The sequence below is a fragment of the Stylophora pistillata genome, chromosome 8, assembly GCF_964205215.1.
Source record: "Stylophora pistillata chromosome 8, jaStyPist1.2, whole genome shotgun sequence".
In the NCBI taxonomy this organism is placed as follows: Eukaryota; Metazoa; Cnidaria; class Anthozoa; order Scleractinia; family Pocilloporidae; genus Stylophora; species Stylophora pistillata.
In genome coordinates, this window is record NC_142526.1 from 1814275 (window position 1) to 1834532 (window position 20258).

Here is a 20258-nt window from a genome sequence, read left to right on the forward strand (position 1 = left end):
AAAATGAAACAACAAGATACCCTTGGCTAAAATAAAGGGACCCATTCAAAATCGAGTACCGCGATTGATATATTTTACTGGTTTATTACATCCATTTTGAAATCACTGGTGGTCCCTGTAATCTGATTGGCTCGAATTGATGCGATTTATTCACAAATCCCACCATTTTTTGCTCTAAATCGCATCATTTTACGCTTGACTGAGTTTTTGAAACAGGACGTCAAAGTCTTTCTGTTTTGCATACAAAATAAGATGTAAAAACGTCCCCGGTTTCGCTTTTTATTTAAAAACCGTCTCAGTACTGCATCAGTAAAATATTTGAATTGACCAAGTCCTGTATTTGGGCGATTTCAAAATGGATGTAATAAAGTGGTAATTGAACCTTGTGTCGTGGAATTTTGGTCTGAAATCATACTTGTGATTTCAAATCGAACTCGCGCTGCGCGCTCGTTTGATTTTGAAATCACGCGTATGATTTCAGCCCAAATTGCTCTCCACTCAGTTCAATTACCATTATTTAAGAACTGATAAAGTGTAATTAACTCTTGTCTTCTTTTATTTTTTAAAAAAAAACTCAAGAAAGTATCGTTCCAGCAAGAACGTGTTCATTTGAAATTACATGATAACCCGGGAAAGTAAGCTAAACTATGATTTCGTCTTCAACATTTTTTCTTGAACAGAATCCCTGCAGCAGCAGTCCCTGTTTCAACAATGGCACATGTCAAGCTGGATACACTGATAAAGGATTTCGTTGTAAATGTCCGTTAGGATTTACTGGTGTATACTGCAAGAGGGGTAATTAAATAAAAAACCTTAGAGTGGAAATAACACCGAATGATAGTCAGGGGAATAAAAGATTGCGGTTTTTTTTTTGTTTTTGTTTTTTGTTTTTTTTTTAATGTAGCCTGCAGCTTTGACTTTGAAGACGGAATCGGCGGGTGGAAAATGACCGGCAGAGCTTTCATTTACCAGCCAACATTTGGTGACAATCCATTCGCACGCAATAAAAGCGCCCAGCCTCAAGGGGACTGGTGGGTAGGAGGAGCTGAGAAACGGCCGAATGAAAGCGTTCCCGCCGGAGAGCAGCATCCAGATGGAGCCGACCGACCCCATGGAACTCTCACTTCGCCTTGTTTTCGTATCATCGGCAAGAATATCTCGTTTCTCATTGGTGGAGGATGTAAAGTAAATGAAGTTCGTGTGTAGCTTATTGTCAACAACCAGGTGGGATGATTCACTTTGATCATTATGTGTCCTTTGATTCCTTTAAAACAGCTTAGGTGCATTGATCAAGGTATCAGAGATTTGGTCTTTCAAAATTGCTAAACCGTTTTGAGCTTCGTGATATCCATAAAGTTCGCTTCGGTTTGAAATGAGATATTTAGAGGGAAAATATATCTAAAAAGTAAAATCTAAACATTTACGACCCTTGGTCATCATCTGCGTAAGTGATGATAACCCTTAAGAAACAGGTGTTGAAAATGTTTGGTTTTACTTTTGAAATATTTTTTGACTTAGAAATGGCTTAGTTGAACTTACTTAGGGGAGAGTCCGCGAGATAACCAACTTCACGTCTGACACTCTGTATCACTTTTTTAGTCTTTAGCTCACCCTCCTTCGAAGATATAGTTTTTCCTCAAGTTCAAAGCATTGCAAGTGCACTAATCAGCAATCGTCAAAACAAAGGTTTAAAAACTGTTTATGTTTGTCGTTACGTTTAGGTCGTCAGAAATGAGACAGGAAACTGCCGGGAGAATATGTACCGTAAGAGCTGGGACGTAGAGGAGTTTATTGGTCAATACGCGCAAGTCAGACTTGTAGATGAGAGTTCTGGTAGTTGAGCTCACATCAACTTTGATGACCTTAAAGGAGATATCATTTGTCCTCACGATTTAGACGAGAAAAACTGAAGAGACAGTGGCTTTAAAAAGTTATCAACTCAAGTCACCTTGAAAGTAGGGTGAAGCAGCCTTTGACGTAGTATAGTACTTGCTTTGTGCTGGCATAGATAGGCACAATCACTGTGTTTTTGGTCAACAGTAGAAAAGCATTATGAAACAATTTTGTGTACGTGACTGAGAAGGCTATAATTATACAATACAATCGTTATGTCTCACTGGTCTGCCTCCTGCCTGTGGGAATTTATAAGCTCATAGCACTGAAAAAGGATAGGTGCTATATAAACATTTTAATTTATTATTGTTATTATTATTATTGTTATTATTATTATAATAATAATAATTATTATTATTATTATTATTATTATTATTATTATTATTATTATAAGCTCTTACTTTGTGTACATTGTGGCTGAAAAGCTGCGAAGGAGGAACTTCAATTAACGTATATTATTATTATGACGCAGTTTATTGAACCTCTGCATGCCAGGAAAAGAAAGTTTCATGGGGCGCACAGCGTAACCTATGAAGCTACACACCGCTGCACTTATAAAAAATATAAAAACCTATTTGGTAGCATGGAAAATCAATTAAGATACACCTAATACTAGTATGACATCGCTAATTTACAATCTATCATCAATATACACAACAACAAATAAGGCACGTTCTGTGAATAAGATTGCTGTAAAACTTATAAACTTAATTCTCTAAATGAATCAATTAATCTTCTAATATACAGAACTCAATATTCAAATTTCCTTCAACATTTAAAAATATCCTTTAAATTAATATTCATATGTGGGAATAAACTTAAAAGTCCTTGCAATGTTCAAAGTAATTGACACTAGAGACTTAAAACTAATATTCGATAAAATACTTGCTGCGAGACACTAGCTTGCCTTTTTGATCCAGCGACAAATGCAGGTTAACGTTAATTAACTTTTAAACTGCGTTTAGTGCTCAAGCTCGGCTTGCTCTCAGTACAAACACTTAATCTAGCGGGCGTCGAAATATAACGTTCGACCTACCTGTCGCCATATTATTATTATTATTATTATTATTATTATTATTATTATTATTATTACTGAGATACAATGGAATATATGAAGTTCATATATTTTGTACTGCGGTATTAGATACATATGATGCACGATCCTCGCAGTAGATAGCGCTATTTAAGCAATAGCGAAAATCAGACCTGAAAAAAATCAGGCCTGTAGGGGATTCGAACCACTGACCTCTGCGATACTAGTAGAGCGCTCTACTAGTATCGCAGAGGTCAGTGGTTCGAGTCCCCTACAGGCCTGATTTTTTTCAAGTCTCATTTTCACTATTGCTTAAATAGCGCTATCTACTGCGAGGATCGTGCATCATATGTATCTAATACCGCAGTACAAAATATATGAACTTCATATATTTTATTGTATCTCATTTATCACTTTCACGGGTTTATTACGAATCAACTTAACGGCCTGCTCCCAGTTGGCTTGTTAGCTCAATTGGTAGAGCGCTGCACTAGTATCGCAGAGGTCAGTGGTTCGAATCCCGTACAGGCCTGATTTTTTTTCAGGTCTGATTTTCGATATTGCTTAAATAGCGCTATCTACTGCGAGGATCGTGCATCATATGTATTATTATTATTATTATTATTATTATGCAGTTTAAAACTTTTGTATGCTATATATAGTAAGAATAGTATGACGGGGCCCAATAGCGTAGCCCGTTAACTATATTATTATTATTATTATTATTATTATTATTATTATTATTATCATTATTAGTTTAGTTTAGTTTTGTTTAATTTGTTCGCCACAGGAATGGCAGGAGAAAGGAACAGAACTTTCGTTCCAATTGACACCTAACCCCTTTTTTTACCCACCCATCCCACCCCGGGGAGGACATCCATCACACAGTAATCTCGTGTGTGGGAAATTACCAAACCCTGCAGGAGACGGGACCTCTATTTATCGTCCCTATCCGGGAAGACTAGAAAGTCTAGCAACTTGCAGATATTATTACAAAGGCAGCACTTTCTTCTCAGTTAATTAAAGACCCTGAGTGTTGATCCAGCCGGATTTGAACTCACGACCTCCCGCACATTATTATTACTATGTCGCTGAGAAATCAACTGAATGCTACATTCTAATCAAGCAGCACAGGGCGAAAACCGTAACCTGTGAGCCATGGAGTAAAAAAATAAATGTACATTAACTAAACCCAAAAAGCTTTTCCGTTGTGTCTACGGTCCTCCTTTTAACAGGAATTCAAACTGCCACCTTGAAAGTCCGGGCAATACTCAGCGTGCCCGAGAGCACTGCCCTCTGCATCTTTCGCAGTACGTCTGTGCTTCTGCCTCCCACCAGCTCGCGCATCATGACATCCAGCTCCCGTGACCACCCCCGAGGGTATCCATAATGATGTTATATTGCTTCACCTCGTAGCCTGGGAACTGCTGCCTTAGTTCCCAGCGAAGGGGTCCGTACTTCAGTGTCTTCTCTTCATCCTCTCTTGTACGATTGTTAACCCACGGGCAGCCCATTTCCAGCGTAACAACTCTCTTGCACATATGATTTACAATGCGTGCATCCACCCTATTGCATCTGACCTCTTGTTGATCAGTATATATAGGGACATCCCAATAAGCTTTAACATTCTCTGACTCATTCACGGGCTTCGGTTTGCTGCTATGACGAGGATAGTCGATTGCCTTAGATGCTAGAACCCCGAAAAAAACTGTAGACACATTTCAATGCAATTTTCAATTTCCCGCCATGCAACAATCGTTTCCAAAAGGAACAAACTTGCCTCCCTCCCCACCCCTGGTACAATATTGTTGGGGCTTAACAACTCGAGCATGCATTTCTTGTGTTACTGCAAACAACATTGCAATAGGGGAGGGGGGAAATAATCTTTGAATTTGCGACGGTAAGCATTTTTGTCAGGGTGAGTGCAAAAAAATAGGTATTTTTGTAATGTGTCTCAACAGGTTTGGTCCGAGGTTGTTGCAATCGCGTCATGTTTACTTTTCTTAATATTTGCTTTGCAAAAGCCACATCTGTAAAATTTCTCAGTAGATTTTGTTCAGGATTAGATGTTGAAGTCATTTTTGAGTAACTGCATCCAAACCAGGTTTGAAAATAGTGGAATATGGATGTTTTATTTGATTCTTGCAATGCTTAATCTTTGGTTATTATACAGAAGCACTTTAAAATTCATTATGCTCATCTTATAACTACCCGCTTGAAAATAAGTGCTGGTCATGCTGCTTTGCCCGAGCTCTGTTTGCTGGGCCATGGGTCAATAAGTAGGCCAAAGTTGAACGTAAAGGACTATGGGTAAGAACCCAAAGCCAGTTTAATAAGTAAAATAAGTTCAATCCAGTAACAACATTAAAAAATGAACTTGCATCTGGAAAAGGAGATGCAGCCCCACCCCCCCCCCCCGCCTCCAGGTAGAATGAAACCGTCCTTATAAGTTATGAGACATAGGCATATAATTCACTTCTGCCCTTGCAAGAAAGTGAAGTTAAGATATACAATATAAAGTTGTAAAATGTAATTAACACATAACTCTCTTCTGCCCTTGTTAGAAAGTGAAGTTAAAATATACAATATAAAGTTGTAAAATGTAATTAACACATAACTCTCTTCTGCTCTTGCTAGAAAGTGAAGTTGAAATATACAATATAAAGTTGTAAAATGCAATGAACACATAACTCACAAAGTTGTCAACTGAAATAAACAAATAACTCGTTTCTGCCCCTGCAAGAAGGTGAAGTGAAAATATATATAAAGTTGTCAAATGTAAGTAACACATAACTCACTTCTGCCCTGGCTAGAAAGTGAATATAAAATATACAATATAAAGTTGCCAAAGGTAAGTAACGCATAACCCACTTCTGCCCTGACTAGAAAGTGAAGTAAACATATGTATGTATAAACATGGACGTCTTCCTTCATGAGAAAGTGCCCTTATGGAGCTACAGGTAGGAAACATAATGACTAACTTCTGCCTTTGCTAAAGAGTGATTTAAAATTATCTCAAAAATACAAACATAGCACACTTCTGGGGGGGATACTATGATGTCGAATGCTCCTGCAAAGTACAACTGCTGCCCTTGCTAGACAGTTGCACAGTGAGAAGGCCGTCTTATTAGTACTAGATAGGCTAATGTTTCGAGGCTGAGAAACTATTCACTCGTATGTATTTGTGGAAAGCATATGATTTCCAGCGACCAAGCATTCTTATCTGTGCATCGGAAAAACCTAACGCGGCTGCGTGGGAAGCAGCACCGATACGGAAACTATGCCCTTTATAGCATCCTGGATCTAACCCACATTCTTTTATAGCCAATGACAAATAGTACGAAAAGGTGCTTCTAGGCACAGGTGCACCACTCTGGAGTTTGAACAGTGGTCCATGGGCATGGCTACAGTGATTGAGGTATTCGAAAAGGCAGGTTACAGGACAATAGCCTTCAGTTTGGCGATTTATAATGACTGAGAAGGGGTGCTCCTTGTAGTGGTGCTTGTAATCGGCAAAAAGAAATCTTAATTGGCCTAACTACATGGGATCTATTGCAAAGCCTGATAACTTGTTGGAATTGCAAGGGGGGATTAGAAACTTTTTTACCATTGACTGTCATCTCGCCTAACCTCAAAAAGGCTTAGAAGGCAACCACACGCATTGCTTGAAACAGATATGCATGGTAATGGGAAGAAGTCACTCTGTGGGCTATTGATAAGATGCCTTCAAGAATAGGCAGGGTAACTGGGAGTCTGCTGTCTAATTGAAACCCTTTCTAGCCATATCCTTTAAGCATTTGTCAATAAAGAAAACTTTTGTAGGGTCGTCCACACCCACTAGCTTATAGGAGTAACTTAAAACTGAGACATAGGTATTGACCATTGAATACGCATATTGTTTTTCATATAGATAAGCAATGAACAAGGCTAAAACAGAGGGTGATATTGGGAAAAACTGTAGAGTGCTGTAAGGAAAGACCAGACCATAGAACTGGAAAAAAAGAGACCATGCGCTCCTTTATGTGGGCAACGAAGATGGTTGTAGGCTAGAATGCACAAGATCTTTAACTATCCTTGCCAATGTTGTGGCTGAAGGTGTGGGGGGATTGCTGTTGGCATTGAGTCCTTGTGGGTTGGAGCAAGGTTCTTGAATTGCTACACCTGCAAGCGAGACAAACTGTCGGCTAAGATATTGTTGATCTCAGGAATGTGCTTGGCTCTAAAAAGAATGTTGCAAGTAAGGCAAATAGCAACTAATTTGCGGACAAAGGACATAAGAGGCTTGTCCTGGCAAGATTGCTTGTTTATAACATGGACGAGAGCCCCATTGTCTGTGAAGAAGAGAATACAACGGTTCTGCATCTCTCTGTCCCAAAGGTACAAGCTCAGGACAATGGGGTAAAATTCGAGAAAGGCCGTGTTTCTTCCTAGCCACTCATATGGCCACTGACCATAGCACCAATGATTGCCAAATATAGCACCAAGACCTAGGGAGCCAGCTGAGTCAGTGTAAAGCTGCAGCTTGTGTGAGTTTGACCAGATATCGTCAATAAACATTGATTTTCCATTAAATTCCTCCAAAAAATTGAGCCACACACAGAAGTCTCCCTTAACTTGCGAAGTAATTCTCACTCTATAATGAGGCGCCCTTATTCCGAGTGTAAGATCAATGAATAGCCGGAGGAAAGCCCTTCAAGCATTTTAAAATTTATTAATACATATTACTTAGTAACAAACTCTTTCTCGTAAAGAAATATCTAATAACTCTCTTTTGAGATAAATATCATTTTACGTTTCGGACAAAATAGTTTGGTTTTAACCTTCAAATGCCACATTAAAATTTGCAATTTAAATGTTCTTCAGAAATGCTTACTCTGAACTTGTGAACACAGCGTCTGTCGTTAAAGAGAAAAAGTTAATGAGAATAGAGAAAATCACACACTAAACCATCTACAAATGAAACTTAATTTCTTTTCATTCTTAAAGTAATCCCTCTGTAATTTTCCTTCTGCTTCGTGTTAGCAACCATTTTTTCTTGAATTCGATTTATGAAATTCTCATATTTGTAATCTGAATTCCACCTGTTCGTAAAGTAGCTCTATATTTAGGTTTCTACTTGTGCACACCATCTGAATGTGATTATTTCAAATTTCGAAGCTCATTTTCGATCTATTTAAAGATTTAAAAAGCTTTATTAAAGTTTTAAAATAGCTATCTATTGCCCAATCAGAGGAATTCAGAAACGAGCTCTGGAAGAGGTCTTAGCGCCATCGAAATGTTGCTCCGAGATACCTGGGGGGGGAGGGGGGGCAGATAATGCGCATGTACCGATTGTGCTCGTAAAATGCTGGAAAGTTGCTCAATGGAATTCTTTTAAAAAGGTTGCAAAAAAATGTCTAAAATCCAAAAGCTTCTAAATTTCTTGATATTTTTTAATGAAATATTAAGTAATAATCACTCATATCACTCAAGAAAAAACAGCTTGAAACTTAGCTTCAAAGAGTTTCACGTAAATATGGGCTAGATTTAAGAATATTCAGAGCTTAAATCTAACGGGACAAAACACATGCTTCATTTGGCGACTTGTCGCACGAAACGATCTCAAATGACAGGTTATGAGTTGATAGACATTTAAGGAGTTTATATAAACTGAAATTTTATATGAAATCGTCGGCTTGTTCGGGCTTGATATATGCTCTTTGGCTTTATCTTGCGCCAAAATTTCTCAGATATACAAGAATTTCTCGATGTTTCTAGAATCGAAGAAAGTACCTGTAAACGCCAAAAGTTGCTTAAAATTTGCCGAGCACAGTCGGGATAGACCTTGCAGGTATTAAATTTTACTAATGAACGCGCTAATAAAGGTCGTGGGAAGAAAGAAATCTATTACTCTCCTAAAAATGTGACTTGATCTCCCGGAAGAAATGACAAATATAAGAGGATATTATTTTGCGCGCAGATTTCTCAGATATATGAAGATTTCACAATGTTGCTAGACTCCCAAAAGTTGCTTAAAAGTTCCCGGGCACAGTCTAGAAGGGTGTTAGTTTTACTAATTAAGACGCTAAGAAAGGTCGTGGTCGTTATTTGATTTTTTTTAAGGGTTTCTTGAAAAAAAAGATCTGAAACTCCTATTGTGAATGCAGAATAGTTAAAGCTAATAGTGTTTTTAGTTTCCAAAGGGGCTTCAGGTGACCTTTTTATGAGCCTGTTAACAATTTATGATGTCGTGGTATTACATTATGGTCAATCTAAAATGATCTCGAACGATCTAAGTACGAAGAATCATGCGACTAACTCAGAATCACTTGGCTTAAATATTTGGAGAAATTCTAGCCAAGATAATGACGTTGCCCTTAGAAGTTAAGAACTCTCAATTGAAGTGTAATTGGCCTGATAAGTTTAGCGTCTACTGTTGAGCGGGCCTATAGAAATGATTCATCACCTTGTTATTAATCGAAGCAGCATTGTCCCACACAATCTAGAAAAAGTATATGAATATGCAAGATTGCAATCATGTTTTGTAGCCATTTCTGCCAACTTCTGAAAGGATAAACAACGACAAAACAAAGTTTAGGCATCAAACAGAAAATCATAAATTATATAAGGAGGCCTTAACCGAGTGTTCATCATTTTCGATGCGTATTTTTGCTCAAGTATAAAAAATATATAAGAATTTATTCTGTGATTAAAATATGATCAGGGAAAAGTAATGATAATTTCTAGTTAAAAAACGTCAGAGTTAACCAAGCCCCGGTCAAAGAAATATTTATTAACTGTTCTAAATTTCTAAACAAATTTTTCTTTGTATTGAAATTCAGTACGTCTGTGAAGAATGAAATAACAAAAAATGTCTTTGAATGCGTCCCAAGAGAAGAAAAATCAAAGCCTCTTGAAAAGAAACATTTTTTTTTGTGCTGTCAAAAATGATAGGGGATATTGAACACCTAGTGGAAAGGCATGATATTTTAAGTCCGCGGGGGTTCCGGGCTTCTGTAAAATTTTCATGACCTGGTGTTACCTTTCACGATTCACAACCATATTAGTATTAATCGAAGCTATATTGTATTCATTACAGTTTCCCAAAAACCAGAGGTTGAAGCTGCCAGGCTAGTCTCTTAGTAAGGCAGAGGGAAATTATTCAAGTATAGGTTCATAGTTTTTTTAGATTTAAACCATAGTTGTATAACGACAACCAACAACTTTGAGATATAAACCTACCGGATAGCGCTCAACATTAAAGAACTCCTCAAAAGGTTGAGAGTTAGTATCCTCTTTAAATGTAAGAGACCTCTCTTGTCTTCAGTTTTGATATGAAGTCGGGGAAAAATGGTGGGAAACCCGGACATGATTTTATTATGAGTCATTCATATGCTTCAATCTCACGATAATCTCTGCACCACAATCGCCCGATTAGTTATAAATGTTAACAACCGACAAATAAAGAGAAAAAGTAGGTTCTCTGTGACACCCTTTTTTTGTTTTATCGGTAATTGTTTGGTAGTGTAGCAATTGCTTGCATAGAAAATTCTCAATTTTTCATACTGTGCAACAGGGAAACAAGAAGCTTGAGCCAAAGGGCACTCTGATCCACCTTTCGTTTTCTGTAAACTCACAGTATGCTTGATCTCTTTATAGACGTATACTGACGCACGAACCACAGAATTATTATTCTTACAGGAAAGATGCTATGGCCCAATTTTTGTTTCTTCATCTTAGTTTTTGTCGTGAACTGTGTATTTGCTAATGAACGGTGCAAGATGTAGATCAACTTTCAAGGGATGAGACTTGGAAAGTTCGTCCTAAAAACGATGTCAGCATCAGCTCCTTATATCTGTGATATCCGATGTAAACAAGAAATCACTTCCCAAAGCTACAGCTACAATAGAAAGGAGGAGATCTGCAAACTGAGCAACCGCACCAAAGAGGCGAGGCCTGAAAACTTTCGCTCGGCTCCCAGTTGGTTTTATATCATGCGTTTGAACGGAAGAGGTATGATTTTATTCGAAAAAAAAATATATTGAAAAGAGGGATTTACGTAGATTGTATTTTTCAGCGCGTAGTATCATTACTGATATGGTGAGAAGGCCTCACTTGTACTACATATTTTTTCGTCTCAGTCAGCAGGCATTTTATCCCATGAAAGCCCTCAAGCGGGTATTTTTTGAAAGAAAATGGCGCACGGGAATTTTTTTATATTCAATTTTTTTTTCATCTTATCGTGTTTTACCAAGAGAATATAAACTTTTCATATTCTGTTGTTTTACTCGTAAGCTCTTGTATTGTCATTGTGGGCAACTTTGACAGCAGCTTCTTTTTGCAATCCGGTTTTTGTTTTAAAAAATTCCATATTCAAGTTACCTATTGTGTGAGATTTTTTTAACAACCTATCTAACTGCTCCTGTTATCTTCAGAATTTTCATTCCACTCATTTATTTGTGTTTTTCTCGTTGCCATGTTCCCACCAATAACGTAGCTCCATTTTCTGCCTTTAAAAGCACACACAACCCACAATTCCTCTATTCGCTCCGACGAAGGGCTAACGCTCGAAAAGTCAGCTTTTGTAATCGTTAAGGTGGCCAATTTACTGTTTCAACTTTCTTGATATATCCAAATTATCTCGTTACCCCCACCGACGCAGCCCCAAACAGTTTATTTAGAAACTATCAGCCCTTAAGTGATCCTGTGTTGCCTGAGAAAAACGAAAGTGTGAGAAAAAATGAGTTGAATACGAGGAACCTGAAAAGTTTTCATAAATACTAGTTCTCGGTGATGTTATATAGAGTATTCTTCCAATCTTTTTCAAAATGATATCATCGCTACTTTACCTTTACCTATCCGAGGAAGGTAATGAAAGATTTCAAAGGAAATAGTACACCACATTTAAGTTGATCCTCTTAAATTTCTCACCTTTTCCAAGAAGAGATTTTAGGAAACGAACGAAGTAGTTATCTTTAGAATTTATTCTTTAACTTATTATCTGTTGCAGCACCCTTGGGTTCCATATTGCAATTACCAGCACTTTCTTGCCAAGAAATAAAGGCAAGTGAGGGAAAAGATGCTATTACCAACAAGTACTGGTTGAATCTAACTGGTAGTGGAAAGACACAGTTGATGTATTGTGATCTGAACTTTAGAGCTGTAGGTAAGCTTACTTCATTTGATCTCTGCCTATTTCCATCAGAGATTATTTATTAAATATTTTAATTGACTCTGTTTATTTTTATTTTATCTATTCTTACACCATTTACCGTTTATTTTCCAAACAGTGATGAATGCAAGAGTGATATCTTGCCTTGTGACGTGAATTCAAACTGTTCAAACAGTTATGGTTCGTATAAATGCACATTGAAGAAGGGATGCTATGGAACTGGACATTCATGTACAGGTATGATGAGCTTAATTCGCCCATGTAAGAGTTTCAACTTTGTTTCACCCTCACCTCAGTTCTTCCATTGTAGTCTTTCAGCAGTCGTTTCCATGAGTGTTGAGCTATAGGCTTTTGCTCCCATCTATACACCAGAGTAGTCCTCTTCTATACATACATAGATACATACATACATACATAGGTTAATTGACTATTCTTCATAGGGGCTTTTCAGGGCCATCACGCACCTATCCCACCCAAGGGAAGACATCCACCACACAGTAATCTCGTGCGTGGGAAATTCATTGCCAGAATTTTGGGTCAAAATGCCGGACGCGAGTGCGTATTGAGAAGTTAATGGCGGTGAAATCGTGTAAGGAAATGCATGGGATTTCCACAAAAATCCAAAATACCACAAATACGAGTAAGACTATTCCTTAGCTCCGACTCGAAACACATTCAGTAGAGATTAAGCTGTACTTCTAACATAAAAATAATTCCAAAGCTGTTTGTCTACTTACTTCCAGCAAAGTCAGCAATGTTCGATATTCGAGGCTAGCCATTACCTCTAGTCTCTTTCAAATATAGCGTAATCCATGGCAAAGGATCGCCGATTTGAGGAGCAACCCTCTAGGAAGTCAACCAGCTCCGACTCGAAATAAGCAAATCGTCCATAAAAAGAGACATTTCTTGACAATTAGATATTTCCAAAAGAGCTTGAAAATTGCTATTTTTGCTCTGTGGAGTCTGTGATCTGAGACCATCCTTGAGGACGCTCCAGAAGTGAAAGCGTTAAAAGAAAAACCCTCCCCGAAACCTTCAAACTGTCGCCATATTTGTTTTTCTAATACTCCCTTTGCTCGTTTCACGAAATGCCGCTGTACATGCACTGCAGGCGCAAATGTAAACCTGAAATCGAGGCTATCCCTATAAAACACTTGAAAAAAACACAGCGCGAAAGTTTCGTTTTAGATTTGTTGTTGACTCTATAAGCACTATGAACGAACCAAAGCTCCAAAGAAAACATAGAAGTGGAGGGAAGCAGAGTTCAGTGGTAGCTTGTAATAATTTTGAATATCTAAGCGACGGAACACCATCGAAAATTCACTTCTTTAAGTTTCCAACCAAGCCATCGCTTCGAAATCGATGGTGCAATTTAATCAAGCGGCAGCACGGCAGAGACGGCTTTTACGTGAAACCTTCAACGGTCTTATGCGGCCATCATTTTAAGGAAAATGACCTATGCATACCTCCGGGAGGAACGCGGTACAGGCTACGACTAGGTATGTTTTTGTATGCCCATAAGACTGCCCGTAAAATGTGAGCTTTTAGTGAGCTCTTGAGTTTTATGTAAGCTATATAAGTTAAAGTTGAGCAAATTGCAAAGATTATTTTCGTACGATTCACTTAGCTTTGAAGATTTTGAATATTTCTTTATTAATATAAGGCTATCGAAGTATCAAGTTAAACTCAAGATTACTTTAAACTTTGGTGTTTATATTTTTCAGGAGCAGAGCCATCCATATCCATAGTGGTAGAGTTGTACGAGGTTGAACGACGGTATATTTCGCAAATCCTTGCTCCACTCACATCCCCGAGAAGCTTAATCTCTAGACAAAACTTCGTACGTTATTTCGTGGTCACTTTTGGTGTTCGAAATCAACGATATCAACGGCTGTTCTTGTTTTGAAACGTTGTCAGGCTCGACGCAGACCACTTTTCTTTGATAAATAGCTCGACATCTTAGGACAAGATCAGCCTTCTTGCCGCCACATGGTTGGTTTTCTACTTTCAATATTTCTCTTAAATATTTCACTGTAAGCTTTTGAAAGTCCTCTATCTTCTGAATTGTATCCACCAGGCAGCCTTCGCCACATTTTTCGACTTAAATATTTACTACAAAGAGCTCTTATAAGTTAAAAAAAATCAACATTTTTACACGCTCGCACTTGGTTTGTTTGTATACTACCATGATGATATGATACAGGGTTAGCCTCGTTTTCACGCCTGACAGTATCTGCAAAACGAACAGTAGTTATCAGCACAGAACGCGAAACTGGAGTATTCAGCAATGTTTGACGGAAAATAAACTCAATCCAGACCCCCTCATACTAAAGTAGAGCCTTGAAAAAAAATTTTCTCGCGCGAAAATTAAGAGGGAGATCAGAGAGAACTGTATTAGTACGTTCGTTGAACTGTGTTTTCAACTGGGAGAAATAGCCTTCTTCAAGTACGATTTGCCTAGATCTTCCCATTATTTAATGCAAGTGGTTTAAGCTACAATTTCGAAAATGTCTGACATCTTAGACGATTACAAAAAAAGCCAGTTTGAGTGGACATTGAAGCTTAGTACAGCGTGTCCCTTGCATTACATCAGACAGCAAATTGCTATAGGCTGCTCTACCTTAAAAATACCAAGAGATCAGTTCAAAGTTGTTTTTATTTTGCTTTTTTCTCCATAAAGAAGGTCCACAGAACTTAAATCGTTCAATATTTTATATGGAATTTGTCTTAACCGCCATCTTTGTTTTCATCCGACTGCAATCCGCTGACCAATAAATGCGGGAGCAAAATGTCCTCGATCTCTGGCGATGTAACGTCTCCCACCCATAACCCTGCAGGAGACGGGGCCTACGGTTTATTCGTCCTTATCCGAGAAGACTAGAATATCTATCCATTTCTTGATTATAGAGAGGTAGCAAATTCTCCTCACTTATTTTAAGACCATGAGTATAGCCTGAATCACTCCCTGCAAAAAGATTGGCAGTTTTCTTAATACCTCAGAATTGTCAGGTCCGAAGAAGTTCTACTCGCTGCGAGAGAGGATGTAATTAATGAACAATATCTGATGCTCTGATACTACTGTAGTTTCAAATATTTACTGAGATATCGATGGATTTAGGAATTCCACCTTTGTGACACAAATGCCAACTGCATCAATACCAATGGCTTTCAGAATAATACACGCCGTAAGTGAAGTTGGCTAGCAAATATCCATCATGAAGTTTTTGAATAGTTCTCTTAGGGCTTACTTATTTGCTCTTTTCCCGTAGATGTTGACGAATGTGTAAATGACCGCTTCATTTGTGGTGTAAATGCGACCTGTGTAAACACGAATGGCTCCTATGGTTGTTCTTTCAAGGAAGGATCAGTTGGAGTTGAAGGAATAAACGAAATTATACAATGCTCATTAAAAGATATTACATTTCCCTGCCCTTGAAGTTCTAAAATCCATGTGTAAGAAGAACAGTCTTGATAAATAAGATTTTTTCTCAGAAATCAGATGATTGCTATCTGCGCTAAGGGCTGCAATAATACTGTGTTAATGTCCAAACAAGAGCTGTAGTTTCTCATAGGTATCTGCCCCGTGATATTTAACAACTATTCATCGAAGTAGAGGCGGTTAGTGGTGGATATTTACCGAGCCGCGAAACGGCGAGGTAAATATCCACCGCTAACCACCGACACTGAGGTCAATAATTGTTTCAGTATACACTACTTATTTATTTATATAATAGCTTCGCCGACTGGCAGGCACACCGCAACAGCTTGCGCCAATTGGCGCGGGCCCAGTAAACCCATCCATCCCAGCCCAGGGGAGGACATCCATCACACAGTAATCTCGTGCGTGGGAAATTAACGTCTCTCGCCCCTAACCCTACAAGAGACGGGACCTCCATTTATTCGTCCCTATTCGAGAAGACTAGAATATCTAACCATTTCTTGATGTTATAGAAAGGTAGCAAATTCTTCTCAATTATTTTAAGACCCTGAGTGTTGGTCCGGACGGGGCTCGAACCCTCGACCTCCCGCACAACAGTCCAGTGCTCTATCCATTGAGCTAAACAGTGAGATAATATGCACCACGAAAAAGTGATTTAAATTCACACATTCCAACATTTTCCCGCGCGGAAAGGCCTGAAACAACAAGCCGCTCGGATCGCGGTAAGCAATTTTTTGTTGTAAAAACTGCCGTCTCGTTTTCTTACTGATAGATAAAATTTCTGGAGATATTTGTTCAGTTTTGGTGGCGACATTTGTTGAAATGGTGTTGCAAACTCTTTCTGTATTTGAAACCATCCTGTAAAAAATGTCATTCAACTTTGATTTTCAGGTGAACAGATGAGGGTACGCAAGATTAATTTGCACTTGTAAACAAAACCTTCCTCGTTGTTTTTTATCGATAAACTCCGGGCTAAAGACTTAAACCATTACCTTTAAACACGGCCAAACCAAATTTAGTCGCTTTCTTTGTGTCATCAGGGACTGCTTCGTCGTTAATTTGAGGGATTTCTTCGCTTGTCACGGATGCAAACCGGGACGTCATTTTTTCCCCGAGTTACTCGAGGTAAATAGCAAAGGATATTCGGAGTTTGACTAGCCAATCAGAGCGCGCCTTCAACGTTATCCACTGTTTTAGTAGACACTAATATCTAATATTTCTTACGACGAGGTTGAAATGTCTTTCGTAAGATACCCCCCTCTCCCCTCTCCTCTGTTCCTTCCCTACAAAAGCGGGGACCGCTGTTCCACATGACTTCGTAAAAACTGATTAAATAAAGCATGGCAAGGAAAATATGCAAATTAAGAAGAATGAATCATATGAAAATGCAAGGAATGTGTAAATACCAGGGGTAGTTTGCCCGATGTGCCTAAGTAAAGTCAAACAAAGTCCGTTGGATGGCTTTTAAGGTCTTTTTCAAACACGATCGGCCGTCGTGGAAAAGAGAGACTAGGAAGAGTGAAACAAACGATTTCAAACGATACTAACCTACAAAAACACGTGAATACATAAAAGTGAAATTTTATTCCCATGGTCATCTGTAATTACAATTATCATGGACATTGGCGAACTGACATATATAAGCGTTGTTTGACTGACATTAGACGTGGACGAATCGACCTCATACGTTGGCGAACTGATCTTTGTGAACTGACACGTTGGCGAAACGACAGTCATTCCTTCAATACTTCTTTTCATTCACCGAATCCAAATATGGCGTCCAATTTCAATTACCATTGTTTGGACTTACTAGCCTCGTCTTGACGTGGAAACACAAAAGGATTTTCACACGTGTGAGAGGCTAGTCAGTCCAGAACAATGGCAATTCAAACTGGACGCCATATTTCGATTCGGTGTATTGGGATCGCTTTAAAAGGGATGTAAATTAATTGCTTTCCCCTTTGACGGGTAACTCACCTCTACTTCCCACAACTAGATATAGTGCACATTCAAAATTTAACGGTAAAATCTCAGAGATACCTGCTAAGACAAGTTCATTCCTCGGTAAAATTTCAAACTCCTGGGATAGCAGGGAAAACTTTCAGAGTACAAGAAGGGAGCAACAAACCATTATGGAGTGTCTCTCGAGACAAATTGAGTTCTTAAAGTGCACCTACACCCAAAATTTTTTTTGCGCTTAACGAAATAAGCTTATTTTTTGGAGTATTTCTGTGCAAAAATTTTTTAATTTGCTCAAATCTTTAATTTTCTATGCCCAGTCAAAATACGGAAAATCGGCCGCCATCTTGCCCCACGACCGAGTTTAAAGAAGAATGGTTCTAGCGGGTAATGTGACGTCAAATCGAGAACACGAAAGTCTGCATCTCACACATTTTCACTTGTTTGGGAAGATTGTCGTCGATATTGTCCGAAATATGCCGACTAGGTGTGTTGTATGAAGAATGTATGAAGCGCGATACCCTCTTGCAAATTTCGCACGTTGCTACATCCTTCCACAACACACTTAGTCGGCATATTTTCGGACAATTATCGACTACAACCTTCCCAAACAAGTGAACATGTGTGAAATGCAGACTTTCATGTTCTCGATTTGACGTCACATTACCCACTAGAGCCATTCCTCTTTAAACTCGGTCGTGGCGCAAGATGGCGGCCGATTTTCCGTATTTTGACTGGGCATAGAAAATTGAAGATTTGAGCAAATAAAAAAATTTTTGCGCAGAAATACTCAAAAAAATAAGCTTACTTCGTTAAGCGAAAAAAATTTTTTAGGTGTAGGTGCACTTTAAGGATATTACCTAGCCATTATCTTATTCAAAGACATGAAAGGCCACCTGATCAGGCTTGTAAAGGTACCACATCAAGGCAGCTGTAATATGCTGTTTTATATGGAGCCTAATTGTGTTTCCATAAATGTTGGGCTTTCACAAGGAGTGAACTACATTTTGTGAGCTAAACAATGCTTCGGACGAAAGCCCAGACTCATCCGACCTTCAGAGTAAACAAGATTATACCCATCTCAGTATCGACGTAAAGTGACTTAACTTATTTTAGACAATGAACAATTATTGTGGGAGATCAGTTTGACGGATTACTTCTTAAACTAGCCTTGCAATTCTTGTACATGTATTGAACTAAAGTGATTCCTCAGTATTGCATTAGGCATCCTGAGAAAGCTTTTGATCTGATTTCGTTCGAAGTCTTCTGAGCAACATTTCGCTCGAGACTTTTAGTAATCTACCAATTGTTTATTTTAAGTGTTACACAATGTACTTAATAAAACTATCGAGAAATATGCTGTGAAACTATGAAATAACCCTCATGATTAGTGCTAGTACAGCCCTATATAGGGTAAGATTGGCCTTTCCACCGCTTTAGTTACCTATCCTGTAAATGGTAGTTCTAGAAACAGAGATTGGTGGAGAACTTTTAAGGAAAGTGTCAAGAAAAAACATTCCTCGACTACTTTAACTCATTTATGAGGAGTCACCTGAGGGGAGAATACCAAAGCTAAGATACATCAGTGGTGTCGCCCTACAATGTTAAGAAAAGAAACAAAAAAAATAAAGGTTTAAATGAAGGGACCCATTCGAAACAAATAAACGGTACTCAACAAACCAAATATCGAGTACCACGATTGGTAGATTTTCTGGTTTAATGACTGATGTGTAATTGGTTGTTGTCTGCACTTAAAAATGTGTTCCTCTGTGATCACATGATAACCCAGGAAAGTAAACAAGCCATGGATGTTTATGATACCAAGTCATGTTGTTTTGAACAGGAGTCTCTGCAGCAACAGTCCATGTTTCAACAACGGCACATGTCAAGCTGGATACACTGATAAAAGATTTCGATGTAAATGTCCTTTAGGATTCACTGCTGTATACTACAAGAAAGGTAATCAAATACAAAACTGTAAAGCGGAATCCATACCGAATGATAATCAAAAAGTATTCAGGAGGATGTATTAAGATTTCTGCGCTTTTTTTTTAATGTAGCCCGCAGCTTTGACTTTGAAGATGGAAACGGTGAGTGGGAAAAGACAGGAAGAGCTTTCATTCACCAACCAACATTTGGTGACAATCCAGTCGCGCGCCATAGAGAAACCGCCCAGCTGCAAGGAGACTGGTGACTCGGGGGAGCTGACAAATGGCCCAAAGAGAGCGATCTCGTAGGATGGCAGCATCCAGATGGAGCCGACGTACCCGACGGAACTCTCACCTCACCTTGTTTTCGTATCTTCGGCAAGAATACCTCGTTTCTCATCGGTGGGGGATGTGACTTAAGCAATGTTCGTGCAGAGCTTATTATCGACAACCAGGTGAGATTATACAGCACTTCGACCCTCATGTTTCCTTTAATTCTTGTGAAACAGCCTGAGTAGATTGATCAGAGTATCAGAGATTTGTTTTTTCAAAACTGAGAAACCATTTTGAGCTTCGTGATATCCATAAGGTTTGCTTATTTTTAACTTGCCTAGAGGAAAATTCACAAGATAACCAACTATGCGTCTGGAACACTATATCTTAGTTTATTTGTCTTTGGCTTACCCTGTTCGAAACGACAGCTTTTTTTTCCTAAGTTCAAAACATTGCAAGTCAATTAATGTATGATATTGTCCTGTCAGATATGTCAGAAATCGTTGAAACAAAGGTGTAAAAACTTTTTGTGTCTGTTGTTACGTTTAGGTAGTCAGAAAAGAGACAGGAAACTGTTCTGGG

The 20258-nt window shown here is 38.5% G+C and overlaps 1 pseudogene; it reads right to left on the reverse strand.

Annotated features, from left to right (window-relative positions):
• Positions 1-6994: 6994 nt before the first annotated feature.
• Positions 6995-20258, reverse strand: part of LOC148724405 (uncharacterized) — a 45761-nt pseudogene continuing 32497 nt past the window's right edge.